Source organism: Phacochoerus africanus, chromosome 6 (assembly GCF_016906955.1).
Source record: "Phacochoerus africanus isolate WHEZ1 chromosome 6, ROS_Pafr_v1, whole genome shotgun sequence".
Taxonomy (NCBI): domain Eukaryota; kingdom Metazoa; phylum Chordata; class Mammalia; order Artiodactyla; family Suidae; genus Phacochoerus; species Phacochoerus africanus.
In genome coordinates this window covers 76,762,118-76,780,582 of record NC_062549.1, presented here as the reverse complement: position 1 = coordinate 76,780,582, position 18,465 = coordinate 76,762,118, and positions in this window count along the sequence as shown.

Sequence of the window (18,465 nt, the reverse complement as noted above, 5' to 3'; positions counted from 1 at the left end):
TTTTGAGATGTACTAGAATATTTGTAATGTTACCAGAGGATGAAAACTGCCCCAAAAAAGGATGAGTCAGTGTAACTTTCAGCTTGGGTACACGACAAAAGTCCATGGCAGTTGCCCTCCTAAAGTTCATTTGATGTGGCTTGAAATCTCCCATGCTTTTAAAAATTTCTCAGCTTCTCTCTGAAGGACTCTTTAAACCCTTGGTGTGTTTTATTTCCACTCTGAGCCACGTGCCCTCTCTGTGTCACTTCCCTTCCCCTCCCCTGGCAGGTGGCTGGACGAACACCAAGATGACCCGCCAGATGGAGCAGGAGCTGCTCGCCGAAAGCCGCTTCGGCACAGGAGGAGGGATGGACCCCCTGCCTCCTGAGAGGGCCACTGGGCCTCCCACAGGCTGCTTACCTGCCTGTCACCATGTGGCTGTCCTTTCCTGGACGGCAGCAGACACCTGCAGGGCCAGCCTGTGTGGAACACATCCGAGGCTCTTGGGAGAAGCTTCTGCCCGAGTTGGGTGCGTCGCTTCCTCTTCTTCTCACTTCCTCCCCGAAACCTGGCACCTGCTAGGTCTACGAATAGGTGGCCTTAGTGGGAAGTGACTGAGGAGGCACAGAACGTTTGATTACGGTAAGATGTTTTCATACAACCTATGTTAATTTTCAAGCAGAAGTGCTATTCTTAGATAATGGTCTGTCTCTCTTAGTATTGGTGGTAAAATAAAGAAGAAAATGTGAAAAGAATACAGTTGATTGGGTTACATTTCATTCCTGCTGCTCTTCATGCTGATCTTCACCCTCCTAATTTCTTGGAGCTGGTCCCTGGGTCTGCAGCCAGCAGCAGCCAAGAGGCCTGCCAGGCGCATGTCTTCCATCCATCCGTCACTCCTTCCATTAGCCTCATATACTTGTCTGTCTGATGCTTCGTCCAGCCCTTCCATTAGCACCTGACATAAAACCCACTGGCCTGCACAGCCACACCACAGCCTTGCCTTCAGGACTGGAGTCTCAGTGCTGCCCTCTCAAGGTGGATGCTGTTACCAGCGCATCTGGTAGAGGAAGCCGAGGGAGAAGAGGCTCACCCCAGCTCAGTGTGTGACAGAAACAGGAGTGCAGAGTCTGAACCCGGTGGTCCTACTCCAGAGCCAGCACCACCTCTGCGTGTGTTTCAATGTCCCAGGAAATCACACAGCGGGTCCCCAACGGTCACATCCTCTCACCACCTGCATGTTCATGTCACATGCACGTTCCACCTGGACCACTTAGACTCAGTGGTTTTTTCCTTTAAATTGGATTATGTGGGAGTGGAGAGAGATTTGCCTCATTCTAAAGCATATCCATAATATCCTTTAAATCATTTATGTAATTACATTTTTTCCTTAAAACATGTTAAATGAATCTATAGCTAACACAAACTTTAGGTTATATACATGCTACCGAAATTTATAAACATCCAGTGAGTCTGACAAATCGTGATCAGTAAATAATGGTTCAACAAATAGAAGCTGTTGCTGTCATGGCTCACCTTTCACTGTTCCACGATTGAGGACCAATCTAGTCTTTAGAAATGGTACATTTTCCATCTGAGTTTGAAAACACATCAAAAGCAGAGCTTCAGGGAATTCCCATCGTGGTGCAGCGGAAATGAATCCGACCAGGATTCCTGGCCTTGCTCGGTGGGTTAAGGATCCAGCATTGCCATGAGCTGTGGTGTAGGTCGCAGATGAAGCTCAGATCTGCATCGCAGTGGCTGTGGCGTAGGCCGGCAGCTGTAGCTCCGATTCGACCCCTAGCCTGGGAACCTCCATGTGCGGCCCTAAAATGACAAAAAAATAAATAAATAAATAAAATTGTAGAGCTTCAGAGATTTATTTGAAGTTTAAAACAGTGTTTTGTTTTTATTTTTATTTTGAAGTGGCCAGCAGACCAAGTTAAAGGTAAGCACAATGGGTACCTCTCCTGTGGGCTGTGGGGACAAGTAGGGACCACTTCCAGGCTGGAGTAAAATACCGCATGATCCCAGTACAAGGCAGGTACTGAGGAATTAAGCCGAAGTTTGCTCCACGTCTCTTGTGTGCTAGACACACAGTTACTGGGGATAAAAGGGCAAAGGGCTCAGTGGTTTTCTTGCCCGTGGGGGCTTCTGTGTGGTGGCAGCCACGTGAGTTGCCTGTGTCTGCACCCCGGTGAGCTCCCCTGCTGCTGGCCCTGAGCCCTTGGGGGGTTGGCATCATTCTGTCCCCTGCATGCTTGGTTCCCGGCAGGCTGCCTGACTCATAGTAAGTGCTCTGTGCCTGTTAATGCGTGAATCACCCTCCTACAGTACAACACACTGTTGAAGACATTATCCCTGATTCAGCTCATACTTGTATGGAATCAGTACTCACAAATAATTACACTCAAGTCCTCTATTTTTGCCAACTTATCTACAACAACATTTCAATGCTAAACCTAATCCTGCCCTTGTACCCCTACCATGGAGATTGGAGTTGGCAGTTTCTCAGTTCTATCCACTGGCAGCCCTTCTCCTGTGGGAGGAGATGCTGTAGACACTGACGTCATCCATTGTGTGTTGATACGGGTTTATTTTGTTTATTTTGTTATCACAGCACTCTTCTTAATCACTGGCCAGATTCTGGGACTAGCTGAGGCTTCCCCCATGTGTAGTGACTTTCCCCTGAAAACTGGGTAAAAGACGGAGAAGCCATATGTATTTCTGAATTTGCTGAGAAGGCAGAAGTTAACCTAATAGCAAATACATAATATCAAGAAGGCAAATAGATTCTTAAAGTAAAAATCGGCTGGAAAGAAGTGTCCTTTTCTTGTGGAGAGAACCACATAAACCCCTGAGCCAGACACCTGCCTCATGTCCTGTGGAGATGCCGGGGCTGCGAGACAACTGCAAAGCTGTGGGTGGAGGTGAGGCTCTGTATTCAAAGTCCTGGCTTTACCTGGAAGGAAGATAAAGGTATTAGATTCAAGGTGTGTGTTTGAATTTCTAGTGTAGCCAGAAGATGGAGGTTGGAGTAAGTCTTTTCATGCCACTGGATTGTTTTGAATCACTGAGTTTATAGTCAATTTTAAAAATCAAGACAATGAATAATTGAATAAATGCCTGAAAAGGAAGGGTGGCGTCTTAACTGCCATCTCAACTACCCGCATCAAGAAGGGTGGATTCTTGAAGGACTTGGGTCTTCCTCCCCAGAATTCTAGGCTCAGGTTTACCTTCCCCGACTCCTACTTGAAAGGAAGGAAGGGGCCACTGAGAGAAGTCAGGAGTGACCGGCACACATGTTCTTGTCACAGCGACTCATGGCCCCACTCCCACTGGACAGGATACCCGAGAGTTACCATCTCGTTTTTCTGGGACCCTATAGCACCTGGGTCAGTGCAGGCACAACACAGTCTTACGCTGTCCTAATGGAAAGTAAACATACTTAGGAATGGTAGCGATGAGTAGGAAGGCTGAGAAAATGGAAACATGCTAGGAAATTCATCTTTTTTTTTTTCCTCCGACAGTTTTTGTGATTCTGTTTTAGCCCAGGAGGAGGGTCTCAGAAAAGAGATTTGAGAAGGCTCTTGTTTAGCCCATGTCATTGTCAGTAAATGCAAAGGGAAGGCTTCTCATAAAGACTCAGGACGATACAAATGTACTGGGAAGTGACAGCCCCAGAAGTCGTGGGTCAGAGTGCACGGTGATGTCCCCAGCACACTGGGAAAGCTTCCAGTTGGTGATGGGCTATCTAGCCCACCTCTCCCGAGGCGTTTGCCTTCCAAACCATGGAAGTGCAGGCCCCTCCTTGAAATTACACACGGATTAGTAACTTCGCACTGGATACCCTATGGACAAAAGACTCAGCGGGAGCTCACAAGTGTCCCTTTTTGTAAGCTTCCGGGTCCTCTAAGTTATTTCACCACCAGCCCCCCATCATCATATCTCGTGTGACTCTCTAGTTAACATCACAGCTAATCTCCTTGACGATTACTGGCTTCTTCAATTTTAGCAGTAAAATTGGTGGTGGTTGGAGTTCCCACTGTGATGCAAGGGGATCAGCAGCATTTCTGCTGCGCCAGGATGCAGGTTCAATTCCTGCCTGGTGCAGTGGGATAAAGGAGCCAGTGTTGCCACAGCTGTGGTGTCAGTCACAGCTGTGCCTCAGATCTGATCCCTGGCCCGGGGAACTCCATATGCCATGGGGTGGCCAAAAAAAAAAAAGAAATTTGTGGTTGTTGAGGGAGGTCAAATTTAAACACGACAAGCATTTGAAAGTTTCATAGACATTGAATGTTTCAGCAGGTTGCCTAACACTTAAAGATCCTTTTTTCTTTTTCTTTTCTTTCTTTCTTTTTTTTTTTTTTTTTTTTTTGAGTTTAGCAGTAGGACTAAAGCATGGCATGCAAAGGTTAATGCCAGGAGCCCCGCCTTAGTACTGATGGTGTTTTGGCTGCCCAGCACCCACCCTCCCTTTCTAAGAACACCCCACTTTCCTTTGGAGAGATTAGCTCTTCCTAAGAACTATGTTCCTTGTGCTTCTGTCCTTACCTCAGCTGGGGACAGGCTGGTGACCCCAGCAAAGCTGATACTCGGATTTTGAGTCTTGAACGGCAGAGAGACCACAAAATGTTGGCGTTTCAGCCCCAGCCAGCGAGGGGCCTGAGACTTCTGCCCCTGGTCCAGGGTACCCCCTGGGTCCCTCCCTCTGCCCCAGGCTGCCTCCCCGCCCTGGAGCTGGTCTCTCAAAGACACTCCAACAGCGGCTGAAGTTAGCTTCATTTGTCTTTTCTGCAACCAAAGTGTTCTAGCAAATTCAACACTTCCCCAGCCCGCTTTCATCCTCCCTTCCTTTCCCATCATTTGTCTGTGTGTCTGTCTGCCAGAAGGTCTTTCCTGCTTCCAGCTTCTGTCTTACAGACCCTCTCCCCGCTGCTTCCCATGTCTTTAACTTTGGCCTTTAGTGAATAGCCCGTGCCATGGATATCATTGTAGGACAGAGCCCTGGAGGAATAGGAGTAATGGGCTTTGCCTGTTATTGTCATTTTATGTTACTTTGATAATTATGTGCATGTAAACAAAGCCCATGCTAATGAGGAAAGGCAGGCTGCTTGCTCAGAGTTTGTGGACCAAGAGAGAGGGGCCACCCTCACTCCCCTTGGCATTGGCTCAGCAGCCTTGAGAGAAATGGAAAGCTTGAGTGGAAGGAAGGGAGGGTTTCTGGTGGCACTGCCTAGAGGCTGCCGCCCGGGAAGGAGAAGCTGGAGGTGCTGCTGGCAGCCGCGTTGCATCCCGAGGCTGTGCTGGGCCTGTGTATCGGGCTCTTTACTGGTGGATCCTAAGTTGTGAGAAGGGACAAAAGTCAGGGAAACTGGCAGTTATTGATCAAGTCCTGACCTTTTGTGGCCATTGCCACTGAGTTGTGGTTTGGCTTCCAGGGCTGGTGGCTGCAGAAGTTGTGAGTCAAGTTCTTCTGTCATCATCAGTCTGCCTACTAGTTGCTTATTTAGCCTCTCAGTTAGCACTTGAGTCTGTGACTTAGGTTTTATTTATATTTAAGACACATTCTCTTGGCTTTTATTTCCATTCCAATGCAAAGGAAAGGAAATGTTAGGAAATAAAAGTATTTGCCCAAAGCCACCTCTTGCAACCCAGAAGTTATAGTTTCTAACCGAAGGGTAATTTTTGCTTTTTTAAATTAAAAAAAATTTTTAATTTAATTTTATTGGAGTACATTTAATATACTGTGTTGTATTTGTTTCAGGTGTATAGCAAAGTCATCAGTCATATATATAAATGTATTCATTCTTTTTTCTGGTATAGGTTACTGCAAACTATTGAGTAGATTTTCATGTGCTGTCCAGTAGGCTTTTGTTACTCATCTGTTTTATGCAGTAGGGTGTGTATGTTAATCACACCCTCTCAAGTCTTCCTCCCTCTCAACAGTTTCATCTGTGGTAACCATAAGATTGGTTTTGAAATCAGTGAGTGTTTTTCTGTTTTTTATTTTATTTTATTTATTTATTTTTTTCAGGCCACAGGTGTGGCATGTGGAAGTTCCCAGGGGTGGAATCAGAGCTACAGCTGCTGGCCTACACCACAGCCACAGTGACACCAGCTCTGAGCAGCACCTGAAGCCTACACTGCAGCTCACAGCAACACCAAATCCTTAACTCACTGAGCAAGGCCAGGGATCGAACCTGGATCCTCATGGATGTTAGTCAGGTTCATTTTCACTGAGCCAGGATAGGAAATCCTGTTTCTGCTTTTTGTTTTGTTTTGTTTTGGTTTGGTTTTTTAGGGCTGCTTTTGTGGCATATGGAGGTTCCCAGGCTAGGGGTCGAATTGAAGCTACAGCCGCCGGCCTACACCACAGCCACAGCAATGCCGGATTCTTAACCCACTGAGGGAGGCCAGGGATCAAATCTGAGTCCTCATGGTTCCTAGTCAGATTCGTTTCCTCTGCACCATGACAGGAACTCCCTGTTTCTGTTTTCTTAAATAAGTCCTTTTGTATCATTTTTACTAGATTCCCCATATGAGTGACATCCTATGATATTTATACCTTCTCTTTGTCTGACTTACTTCACTCAGTATGATAATCTCTTGGTTCATCCATGTTGCTATAAATGGCACTATTTTGTTCTTTTTTATGGTTGAATAATATTCCGTTGTATATATGTACCACATCTTCCTTATCCATCCTGCTGTCAATGGCATACATGAAAACTATCTTCAGTTCCTCTTTGTAGTTTCTCAATGCAGGTGGTCAGGGTCTGATTATGAAGATCATTACAAATCACATCTTCTGCCTCTGAGTACCTGATAAAGAGCCCGCAAGGAAACTGGAGAGTTTTATTCCATGTGAATCTGTGCAATGTATTATTCCCAAACATCATCCTATCAGAAAAAGCTGGGGAAGGCACTTCAAATGCAGACCCCCAGGGTCCCTGCAGGCTTCATGGGAGAGTGGTCTAGAGCATTTTGTTTCTTTTCTGCCCTACCCAGGGCATGTGGAAGTTCCCAGGACAGGGGTCGAATCTGAGCCACAACCTCGACTTAAGCCACAGCTATAGAAATGCTGGGTCCTTAACCCACTGCAGGAATTCCTAGAGCATTTTTGCTGGTTCACTTGTTTGAGTACAAGAAGCACCAGAGTGATAGATATTCTTATGCAGCTGGCAGGTGCTGGTCCTTGGGTTGGCAACTGTTGCATTAAGAGTTCCACTGTTGTGTGTTGGTGAGACGGAGGCTGTCACATCATTTATCCTTCATATAAATGTCACCCTGACTGCGTATGTACGTCTACATTTGTGCTTCCTGAGGTTTGGAAACCATGCAGCTTGGGACGTGTTTGAGTTACCACGCTTGTAACTTCCCACGATGCAGGGAGTGAGGATGGGTTTGGGCAGACCATGTCCGGCAGATGGGAGTCCTTTTGGCTTTAAACACTTTGCCAACTTCCTGAACCCAAAATAGTTGTGAAGAACCAGTCTTCTCAATGTGACGAAGTTCAGGAAAGAGCCTGAACTCTTTCCTGCAGAACCCATGCAGGAATACAGGATGCAGACAACTAGGTGTGAGCACAGGAGGGGGCAGGGCCAGGTGGCAGGAAACCACGCGTCATGCAAACAGCCGGGTCCACGGGCAGACAGAGAGAAGCAGGGACCTCCAGACTGACAGGAAACCACACATTTTAGGGTGATAAGTGCCCTAGAGGGAGACAAGGAAAGGTGGAAAAAGGGCGGGAATCTTCAGTGTCTGAATGTAACCTGTTGCTCATTATGCCCTCATTATAATACAATTATAATAAAATTAGCCTTGCAGATAAGGACTATCATCATGCACCGAGGCCTTGACATTTCGGATCAAGGCTAAGTAAGGACAAAAATCCCTCCTCCCTTCAGGAAAGTGGAGTTGGAATGGAAATCAGGGAACACAACCCCCAAACCCTTCCTTCCCAGTGAATATTCCGCTCATGCCATTGGATGTTCTTACAATCCTTGTGCCAGAGAAACACAGGGCAACTGCTCGCCTGTCTGCCCACCTCTCTGTATTTCTCCCTTAAATCAATCCTCACTGTTCTTTCTCAATTTCCATCTTGTTTCTGAATTCCTTCTGCAATGAGACAAGAACCTAACCTTCGGGAACACACAGACTGTTCTGTGTGGCCCCAAAGCTAAGAACAAGTCTTAGATTTTAAAGTGTAGTGAAATAGACAAGCATACAAAGAACAAGAAGCAAAGAATATTTGGCAGAGATCTCACATGCACTGCAAAGTCTAAAATAATCGGTTTTTCAAAATCAAATTCTGTAGTAGACATCAATTATCTACACAACATGCATGTTTCAGAAAAGGCAGTATTTTGATGATGTATTTTTGCAAGACAACTAATTTACATATATTGTGCCAAGGTCTGCATGACAGACTTAAAAAAATATGAGTTTATATGTATTGATCAGAAAAATATGGAGGCTCTTTTGGATCCTCAAAGGCTTAGGTTGTCCTTTTTTTCCCCATTTTTTTTATTACTCAAATGAATTTATCACATCTGTAGTTGTATAATGATCATAACAATCTGATTTCACAGGATTTCCATCCCACAGCCCAGGCACATCCCCCTACCCCCCAAACTGTCTCCTCTGGAGACCATAAGTTCTTCAATGTCTGTGAGTCAGCATCTGTTCTGCAAAGAAGTTCAGTCTGTCCTTTTTTCAGATTCCACATGTCAGTGAAAGCATTGGATGTTGGTGTCTCATTGTATGGCTGACTTCACTTAGCATGATAATTTCTAGGTCCATCCATGTTGCAAAAAATGCTGGTATTTCATTCTTTTTAATGGCTGAGTAATACTCCATTGTGTATATGTACCACATCTTCTGGATCCACTCCTCTGTCTATGGACGTTTAGGTTGTTTCCATGTCTTGGCTATTGAAAAGAGTGCTGCAATGAACATTGGAGTACATGTGTCTTTGCGAGTTGTGGTTTTCTCTGGATAGATGCCCAGGAGTGGGATTGCTAGATCAAATGGTAGTTCTATGTTTAGTTTTCTGAGGAAACTCCATACTGCTTTCCATAGTGGTTGCACCAATTTACAATCCCACCAACAGTGTACTAGTGTTTAGGTTGTCTTTCAACATGACCCGTGAAAGGGCTTGCATTTGCTCATTTGTTCCTTTAACAAATAGTTATCAAATGCCTATCTTCAGATCTACACCCAGGAAAAGCTAAAAACAACATATTATCTATATGCAAGGAAACTACAATTTAATAAGAAATGTAATTTTATCTTCTACACAAGGTAAAATAAAGCACAAAAGCGTTAAAAAACAATAAAATAATTGCTTTTTGGCCCCTTCCAGAAAAAGGTGGCTAACCCCTGACGTGAAGTTTCTAAAACAAGTTAAAAATCTGTGTGTATTTTTATTTGGAATACTATTCAGAAAAGCTGTTGGAGAAGCAGTAAGGAGACACTGTGATACAGCAGAAGAGCTGGGAGTGCCTGGGGGGGACCTCGTTCTGGTCCCACCATGAACTCACTGGGGGTCTTAGACCAGGCACCTCGCTGGTCCTGCTGCAGCCAAAAATATCTCCTGCTAATACTGCATTCCTCCCCCTTTCCATATTTTAAAATAGCCAAGACAATCTGTTTTCAAATGTAAACACACATGCATTGTTCCTAATTTCTTTTTAATTGCTGCAACCGCCTTTCTACAGGTTTTCTGCCACACATAACCACTCGCTCTGCTACATTCATCTGGAAATAACACGATGAAAAATCCACCCACTAATGACACTGATTCTGGCCCATTTGTAAGCATTACTGCCCCCGGGGAAGACTAGCACTCTGTGACTTTTGAGAATAAACAAGAGTTTCCTGTAAATCACTCATAGGATAGACCACCAACCGAATTATATCCCTCTCTTCTTTAAATATTCCAAACTATATAGTTTCCAAGATTAATTAAATAAATTCAATTAGAATGGCATTCAATTAATTGAATGCCAAAAATGACATGGGAGAAATATCTTGTCCATCCACATTTCTGAAGTCACTTTTTTTTTTATTGTTTTGTTTAACCTTGTTTTTTCTTTCTTTCTTTAATTAATGATTTGTATTTTTTTTCCATTATAGCTGGTTTACAGTGTTCTGTCATTTTTCTACTGTACAGTAAGGTGACCAAGTCACACATACATACATACATACATACATTCTTTTTTCTCACATTATCCTGCTCCATCATAAGTGACTAGATATAGTTCCCAGTGCTATACAGCAGGATCTCATTACTTAATTTATTTTTTTTAGGGCCGTGCCTGTGGCATATGAAAGGTCTCACCACAGCCACAGCAACTCCAGATCAGAGCTGCATCTGCAACCTACACCACAGCTCTGGCAACGCCAGATCCTTCACCACTGAGCAATGCCAGGGATCAAACCCGAGTCCTCATGGATACTAGTTGGGTTCGTTTCTGCTGAGCCACCATGGGAACTCCCTTGTTTTAATGTTTTAAATTGGAACACAGTTGTTTTACAAGGTTCTGTTAGTTTCAGGTGTACGGCAAAGTGATTCAGTTATGCATATATATATATATATGTATATTCAGTCTTTTTCAGATTCTTTTCCCATGTTGATTATTAGAGGGTACTGAGTTGAGTTTCCTGTGCTATACAGTAGATCACAGATTTTGAAGACAAACTTATGGTTTCTAAAGGGGAAATGTTGAGGGGGATAAATTAGGAGTGTAAGATAAACATATACTCACTACTCTATATAAAACAGATAACCAACAAGATTCTGAAGTCATTTCTTTTCCACAGTTTGTCCTACAAATGAATCATAATAAGAACCTGCATTCTGATTGGCCAACAGGGACGTGCTCTACAGCACAGAGAGCGCCATCCAATAGTGTGTGATCACCTATGCGCGAGAAGAATTGGAACGAGAATGGAAGGGTGTATATGTAAGCTTGTGAATCAACTCTACTTCAATAAAACTTTAAAAAATGGAAAAAAGGTTAAAAAAAACCCCTGCATTCTGGGACAGCTGGGGACAAATCTATCAAACCACACAGACTCTGACCATATTGCTGCCTGTTGTTGCATATTTATAGAAGGACCAGGGATTTTTGAAAGGATATAGAAAATCTGCAGGTTGAATGATAAATAAGGAGGTACACTGTGAATTATTGGGCAAAATCTGTAGCAAAAATACGACGATTAAAATCAAGAAGCAGAGGAAGAGAGAAAATGGCAGAGTGAGAGGATGTGAGGCTCATCAACTCCCATAAACACTCAAGAATGCAGCTACATGTGGAACTATTTGCACAGAAAACTTGTGATAGCTGGCAAAATGAAGGAGCAAAAGTTGGGACGATAATTTATTTTAAGATGTCCCATGAAAAATCTACTTCAAAACCTATCAACTCCATGTCATATTACTATCTGTAAAATACAGATGATTTTTTCCCCTGAATTTGTCAAAATAAGAACGCGAGTTTTATCTATCCATTGAAATATAGAATGAACACGTCTGCTTGCTTGTTCACTTGCAACTTGCTTCCAACTCACTCTCCCATTTCTTCTGCCCTCACCAGCAACAAACTATAGTGTTTCATCTGATGAGGAGGGGGCTTTATGTTGTCAACTCAAAAGATTCCACTTCCTGTTAAAAGGTGGCTTGGTGGGTTTAAATAATGTTGCCTCAAACACTCAAGACTCATTTTTTTTAAGAGTCCTATTTGTTAAGATGCAACTTACATACAGTACAGTTAACTTTATTTGTTAAAGCAGACTTTGTTTTTTAGTGCATATAGAGAGTTCTCATGTACCCACTACCCCATCTACCTGGCAGCCTCTTCCCTCATCACCCACCCACCAGACAGTACGTTTATAACAAGGGAACCTAACAGGCACATCATCACCCAGAGTGCCTGGTATACCTTAGGGCTCATTCTCAGAGTTGCAAATTCTGTGAATTTGGAAACCTGTACACCCTCTTGTATCTATGTATTCATTGTTTCACTGCCTTAAAACTCCTCTGGGCCCCACCTATATATCCTTTCCTCCCCCCCCCAACCTTTTATCTTTTACTGTCTCCATACTGTTGCCTTTTCCAGAATGTCACATAGTTGGAATCATACAATATGTAACCTTTTCAGATTGGCTTACTTTACTTAGTGATATGCATTTGATTCACTCAGATATGCATTTGATTCGCTCATGTCTTTTCATGACTTGATCGTTCATTTCTTTTCAGTGCTGAAAAATATTCTACTGTCTGGATGTAGCACAGTTTATTAATCCTACTGAAGGACAGCTTGCTTGGTCCAAGTTTTGGCAATAAGGAACAGAGCTTTTGGGGTTCCCGTCGTGACTCAGTGGTTAACGAATCCACCTAGGAACCATGAGTTGAGGGTTCAATCCCTGGCCTTGCTCAGTGGGTTAAGGATCTGGCGTTGCCGTGAGCTGTGGTGTAGGTCGCAGTTGCGGCTCGGATGCCCCGTTGCTGTGGTTCTGGCATAGGCCAGTGGCCACAGCTCCAATTAGACCTCTAGCCTGGGAACCTCCATATGCCACAGGAGTGGCCCTAGAAAAGGCAAAAAAAAGGGGGGGGAATAAAGTTTTATGCCTCTGTGTGCAGGTTTTGCACAGACATAGGCTGAGATATTTTTGGGTAAATACATTTGCTGGCTTGTATGGTAAGTGCATATTCAGTTCTATAAGAAACTGCTAAACTGTCTTCCAAAGTGGCTGTATCATTTTGCATTCCTAGCAAAAATGAACGACAGTGCCTCCAGCTCCACACCCCCACCAGCATCTGGTGCTGTCCGTGTTTGGAATTTTGACCATTCTCATAGGTGTGTAGTGTTGTCTCGTTGTTTCAATTTGCATTCCCCTGATGACATATGATATGGAGCATCTTTTCACATACTTATTTGCCATCTGTATGTCTTATTTGGTGAGGTGTCTGTTAAGGTCTTTGGCCCATTTTTCAACTGGGTTATTTGTTTTCTGATTGTGTATGAGTTGTATGAGTTCTTTGCGTATTTTAGATAAGAGCCCATTTTTAGAGATGTCTTTTTGCAATTTTTTTCTCCCAGTTTGTGGCTTTTCTTCTTATTCTCTTGGCATTGTCTTTTGCAGACCAGAAATTTTTAATTTTAAGAAAATCCAGACTATCAAATAATTATTTGTTGGGTTGTGCCTTTGGCTTATGTCTAAAAAGTCATCATCAAGCCCAAAGTTATTGATATTTTCTTCTATGTTATCTTCTAGGAGTTTCATAGTTTTGTATTTAAGTTTAGGTCAGTTATCCATTTTGAGCTAATTTTTGTGTAAGGTGTAAGGTTTATATTTAGTTTTTTTTTTTAAATCATCTGTTGAAAAGAGTGTCTTTTTCTAAATTGACCCTTTTGGGTGTATAATTTGGATAGCTTTCGACAAATGTCAACACCATCACAACTGAGGTATAGAATATTTCTATCATTCCCAGATTTTTCTGTGTATCTTTAGAGTCAACCCCCTCCCCCTGCTTTAATCTCCTGACCCTTTCAACTCCTCCTCTGATTTGTTTATATTCCTAAAGTTTTTCCCTGTTGCAAATGTATTATAAATGGAATCATGTGATATGAAACCTTTTATGTATGGCTTCTGTCACCCAGCACAATGGTTTTGTAATTCATTCATCCTGTTACATGTATCATAGTTATTTGCTTTTATTGTTGACTGTTACTACATTGTATAGATACACCACAATTTGTTTATCCATGTACCAGTTGATGGGATGTTTGATTTGTTTAACAATTTGAGACTACTGTTAATAAATCTTGTATAGACATGTGTGCACAGGTCTTTGTGTGGCCATCTGCTTTCACTTCTCTTGGGTATATGTCTAGGAGTGGATTGCTGGGTCATATAATAAATGCATGTTTAACTTACAAGGAACTGTCAAACTGTTCTCAAATGCAGCTATACCATTTTACATTCCCAGCAGCTGTATATGAGGGTTCCAACTGCTCCATCTTCTTGTCAACCCTTGGTACTATCAATTTTTAAACTTTAGCCATTCTAGTATCTTATCAAGTTTTAATCTGCATTTTTCTAATGGTTAATAATTTCAACATCTCTCCAGGTATTTATTTTTCATCTGTCTCTTCTTTGGTGGTGTGTCTGTTCAAATATTTTCAGTTTCTCATTAGGTTAAGAGTCATTTAAAATACTCATTTCCCCAAAGCTGACCAGGAACAGGGGATACCTTTCCATCTCCAAGAGATTTCTTGTTGGCGCTTCCCCCTCTCCATCATTTTTTTTTTCTTGCCAAGATAAGAGAAAAGGGGCTTGTTGGTAATGAGTCAGTGGTGCGAGGAACTATATTCCTTGTTACCTGCCCACGTGGCCACTTACAAATCCTCCTTGTCCACTGAGTCTTTCCCAGTGAGACAGGCTGATACGCCCCCTGGTGGGGCATGGGGTCAGGGGCTGGCCTTCCCTGCTCCCGCTCAGGCAGGTCTGGTGACCCAGTGGGCTTCCCTTTCTGGCCCAAACATGGGCTAAATGTTTTCGCTGCCTTCCAGGTAAGTGGAAAATAGGGGCCCGCACTAGAGCCCGCCTTGTAGGGCCAGCCTCAGCCTCACCTCTGTCAGTCTCTGCTCTCATGGCTCAGCATGAGATGAGTTACTGTGGGTTAATAGTGATGGGTTACTATGCCTGGGTTCAGCAGGGCCTGCGCTGGCCCGAGGGGCCCAGGGTGAGTTCCAGGATTTCATCTCATGCTGGCACCACGGTGAAGGCATGTTCTCCATCCAGTCTCACCAAGTGCAAATGAAGTTCATATTTGGATGTCCACCTGATGCCTGTCTTCTCGATCTATTTGGAACCCACTGGAGTAGGAGGTGTTACTGGAGCTGATCATTTCCATACCATTTCAAATGCATGTGCTATTAATGGAGTGTCTTCCTCACACCCTCACGTCCATCAATTCTGTTAAGTACTTGCCGAGTACTTAGCATGCTGCAGGTATTGAGGCTTTAGAGATGTTTAAGTTTCTGTGCCTGACCTTGGAGGACTGAAGTACACGCATAGGGGAGAAAGGAAGGAGATATCTACCTTATCATTTCCTCAGAGCATCTTTATCTGTGTCACATCTATTTCCCTTACTCTGCCTGGGAGTGAAAATAGATGATTTTATTCAACTTTTCATCTCTTTAATGCTTCCTTTATGCTACTTCTCAAAAATGTATCCATCACAAAAAGCAATTGGATGTAGGAATAATTTTATCCCGAATATTTTACTGGTGATACAAGCTCATTATTGCAAACATTATCACCGCTGGATTTTAAGGTCTTATAGAGGCACCATTTTCGGTGCAGTAGCTAGCTGGCTCTTTCCTGGCATTGAGGTGATGCAAGCTTTGTAAACAAATGAGTTTAGAATGATCTTTCCCAATTAGAAATGTAAAATCTTTCAAATTAAATACTTCAGAGATTACATTTGGAATGCAAGAAGTTAACTTGGAATCCGTGTACACTTGGGGTGTAATATTTCTCACCTTCAAAGTTTTTTCAAGTTTGTAAATCCTCTTAAGTTAGAAGGATGGTAAATCATTCTGCCTCCAAGCCCTGGATGCTGACAGATACTCAACAGTATGTATCCCTGTCCGTGTACACAGATGGAGATGGACAGAGATGGACCGCGGGCGTTAGGACAGTTGAAGACTCTGCAGAAGCGCAAGATGGCAAGAGAACACAGGTGGTTAATGCTTCAAGAAAAAGCCATGACCCTCCCTGTTCAGCAGTCATCCCAGGACAGACTGTTCTTCCTGGAGTGACCAGTGAATTCCCCAGAAGACAGTAGAAAGGTCTTTTGTATAATCAATTGTGGAAATCCAACAGAAGGACAGAGGCTGTCTGTCAGCAAGGATGGCCTGTGCCTTGGGTTCAGGCAGTTTGTGTGTCTGCTGTGGATCCTGAGAAACTACAGCTTCTCAGGATTGTCACTGTGCCAGTGTTTTAATTCACGGCATATTTGCCGGGCTGTTTATAGAGCAGGGCAGCACGTTGGGGTCCCGCTCCAGGATCCCGGCGTCCTCCCCCGTGGCAGCCTCTTCTCACTCATAGGACCTCAGCTCCGGTGTCCCCCGCACATGCAGCCTCACCAGCTGCTCCCAGGGGCCCCGTTCCTCCTATCCCCCATTCACTCCTTGTCCCATTTCCCTGCCGTACATTCTGGGGAGAATGTCACGTCCTCCCCGAGAGTACAAGTGTATGGTGGGTTTGTTTACTGGCTCTCTCCCCCCACAGTAACATGGGCTCGAGAAGAGCAGCTCTTTTGTTCTGTGCATCACAGAGCCCTTAGGGCCTGCGGAGCCTGGCGCACAGTGGGAGCCCACAAAACTGTGATGAAGGATTGAATACTAGGTTACAAGCCATTAGAACTAATAGGCCAGGCAGCTGCCCGTTTAGCGACTGGGATATCTTTATCTTTAAATGGTGTGCATCTTTAAACTGAGCCTAATATTTGATCAAAAGAGAAGAATGAGGCTAAATCTCAGCACGGCGACCAGTGTAAAGGAGCAGACTCTGAGGGGCGGCCATCCTAAAACCTCTGCCAGGCCATGCCTGCTGAGGCTGCCTCTTCTCACTCATAGGACCTCAGCTCCAGTGTCCCCCGCACATGCAGCCTCACCAGCTGCTCCCAGGGGCCCCGCTCCTCCTATCCCCCATTCACTCCTTGCTGAGACAGAGCACCAAGTTCAAAGGACCAACCTTTCCCTGCGTGGTGAACTTGGGTCCCTTCCATCGCAGCCAGAGAAGGCTCTCCTTCTTCTTCTTCTTCTTCTTTTTTTTTGTCTTTTTGCCATTTCTTGGGCTGCTCCCGTGGCATATGGAGGTTCCCAGGCTAGGGGTCGAATCAGAGCTGTAGCCGCCAGCCTACGCCAGAGCCACAGCAACGCAGGATCCGAGCCGCGTCTGCAACCTGCACCACAGCTCACGGCAATGCCGGATCGTTAACCCACTGAGCAAGGGTAGGGATCGAACCCGCAACCTCATGGTTCCCAGTCGGATTTGTTAACCACTGCGCCACGATGGGAACTCCCGGCTCTCCTCTTCTGAGCTGACTGTACCTGACTGTCAGGGAGGGTGGCTGCTGCAGGAGGGTGGCTTCGGCCCCTGCAGTGTGGCAGAGAGAAGCTGCTCCTGTCCACCCATTTTCCCCATCCCCCCCCATGTCCATTCAGACCCCAGGGTGTAACTGGGGGCGGTGCAAGTCCCTGGCTCAGGATGCTGACACTCCTAAATAGCTGTGGGTTATTTCATGGTCTGCTTGTCTTATAAAAAGAGGAAGCCTGAGAGTTTCACGAAACAGAATGGACAGAAAACATGATTAGATTTCCCAGCCTCATAGTTTTCTGATCAGAAGCGTCTATGTCAGTTCACACCCTGAACCATCCTTCAGGGGAGACAGTTCGGCAAACTGTGATCATTTATTTAACTTGTGGCTTCACAGGGGTGTATTGACTTCACATTGTACTCGGGTAGGTAATTCATCGGCCTCTTAGAAATAGAATTCCACACTTGCCATTGGTCAGCATCCATGAGGAAAAGAGACATACTTCACTGTTTACACGTGATCTTGTCAGAACGTTAACATCTTCAAGGAGATCATTCTTTTTTTAAATTTGAAGTTTTACCTCTGAATGGATTGTAATATTTCATGAATTTTTAAATACTACACAGTAATCAAAACGGCAGGGTGTATCATTAGAAAGTGGATGTTTCATAGACAACATCCTAGTTAGAGAGAATTGAATGCCTGTGCTTCGTTGTCATCAGTCTTTTTTTTTTTTTTTTTTTGCTGCCTTTGTTGATACAGATTTTATGGGAATTAGAACATTCATTTCTGATGAGAATCAGCAGCACTCAGCATATCACAGGAAGAGAGGAGTTCCCATTGTGGCTCAGGGCGTTAAGAACCCAACTAGGACCCATGGGGATGCCAGTTTGATCCCTGCCCTCACTTACTGGGTTAAGGATCTGGCATCACTGTGCCTGTGGTGTAGGCTAGCAACTGCAGACCCCGCTTGACCCCTACCTAGCCTGGGAACTTCCATATGCCACCAGTGTGGCCCTAAAAACATGGTGAAGAATTCACTCAGTTGGAGAGTAAATCAAATCATCACCAGGATAAAATAAAATACATCCCTAAGATAGTAGTGATTAGAGGAGGGGTAAATTGGATAACATTTTTGGAAGCTCACATCTAAAATAAAAGTTTGATGAGTTCTAAGGGGTAGGGAGGAAAAATATAGCAAAGAAAGGAAACAAATAACAACTAGCTAGAGGCCAAAATTCTGACTAAGTTAACTAAAATAGTAAAGCGTTAAAAATCTGGTTCTCTACAGGTTGGAGATACCTTAGAAATCTATACATAGAACTTCCATATGACCCCGCAATCCCACTCTTGGGCATCTATCC